This window comes from Coffea arabica, chromosome 9c (genome assembly GCF_036785885.1).
Source record: "Coffea arabica cultivar ET-39 chromosome 9c, Coffea Arabica ET-39 HiFi, whole genome shotgun sequence".
In the NCBI taxonomy this organism is placed as follows: domain Eukaryota; kingdom Viridiplantae; phylum Streptophyta; class Magnoliopsida; order Gentianales; family Rubiaceae; genus Coffea; species Coffea arabica.
Window position 1 is genome coordinate 34,338,409 of NC_092326.1, and position 1,841 is coordinate 34,340,249.

Below are 1,841 nucleotides of genomic sequence, written 5' to 3' on the forward strand. Positions count from 1 at the left end.
AAAAGTGAGCCACGAGTCTCCAATCCACCTAATTCATGAGAACCAGAAATAGGATCAAAAATTCAAATAAACCAGGCTATTATACAGAACACAATGGAAATGAATAAGAAAAAAAAAAAAGAATTGCAGAAAGGGGACTAGCGGAGGCACCTGGAGATCAGCGGTGAGTAGTAGCCAACAAAGGGTTTTGGAGAGGTTCTTATGAGTTCATATGAAACTCAAGATAGAAAACGAATGATGACTACTCATGATTTTTTATCGTTTTAATTGTTGAAGGATGAGGATCGATTGTGACAATTGGTGTTGTCTTTGCCATATATGAATTTAGATTTTGATAATTTTTAGATGTATATTTGATAATAGCCTAATATTTTTTAAACACTTTGTATAAACTGAAGAACTCTCAAAAATTAAAAAAGTTGCACAACATATTCATGGGTTACAAAAGGGTTATGGGTTGGATTCGGACACCTACACTTATAATCCGGTCTATCATTTAAATAAGCGTCCCCATATTAAATTTGAAAAATTTCCGTCAACAAAATCATTGGACGGATATAATGGCTGTTGACTGTATATAACAAACGCATTGGTGGCAGAATGTTGGCCGCATTTGCAATTGGAATCCGTTTGATAATCCGGTCATTTGACAAATAATTCCACGGTCGGATTATGTCATAGCATTAAAAATCACCAAACGTACTCATAGTCTTCACTTTTTCCAAATAAAGTTCTAATTACCACTTTATTTTTTATTCACAGGTCGAGTTCTCAAAACATTTTCAGGTGATATACCTATTCTTTGCTATTTATTTTCCCATTTTCATTCATTGCATGATTGTTGTTTTCTGTATTTTCTTATTCATGCTCGAATTCAAATCAAGTGCATTTATCCGTGGACGGATTTTATACGAATTTTCAATATAATTGAAAATATTCTAACACAAACAACAAATATTGGGTTGAAAAATTTGACACTCATTTCGTTTATAATTATGACAAATTACTTTATAATTATTTAGATGAATAAATTAAAAATTAGTCTCTATGTTCACTACTTTACTGTAATCCGTCACGGAAGGAGGGAATATTTTCAAAACAAATCCGTGGACGCATTTAAGGATCTAGACTGGATTTTAAGGTCGCATTGTATCGAGCGATTCGACAGATCCGGTCGAACGACTATAATCCGGACAAGGATTGTTGCCAGCCTGCTGTTCAAATAAAGAATTCACGGACATATTCTTACTTTTCTTCCGCTTTATCTTCTTCAACCTTCGAATAGTGCACACACACCCTTTTCAATCTCACTTTTCACCATTTAATCTTCAATTTTTTGAAACCAAATTGTTAGTAAACATCTTGAAGCGGTCACAACCAAATCTAGATCTTCTAGTTCTCGTTCTTTCTTTTATAAATTAAATTTCAATGCTGCCAACTCGTCATCTACTTCCTCTAATCCACTAGCTTAAATATGAGTTGTTACTTGCACAACTCCTCTGAGATATTCTATCTCCAACTGCAATGCATGCTTTCGATAAAGCTTCTTCATCAATTCAACAATTCGCACATGCATGTTCTCTCATTCCTCCTGCAAGTTAAGTTTCCAATTTACACCATTGAAACACAATGGTGCAAACACAATGGCTCTTTGAAATGTTGCAATTTTCACTTTTTCCCTTAAAACCAATGCATTTTCTCCTTTCCTTGACAAGAACCTGAATAAACAAACCTAAAAAATATTACTTCATTTATCAACAATAGAGAATGAAAAGGAAAGGAGCCTTGACTGGAGTTGTTACCTAGAGCCCACTGATGATCCCATCCATTGTTTCTAAGAA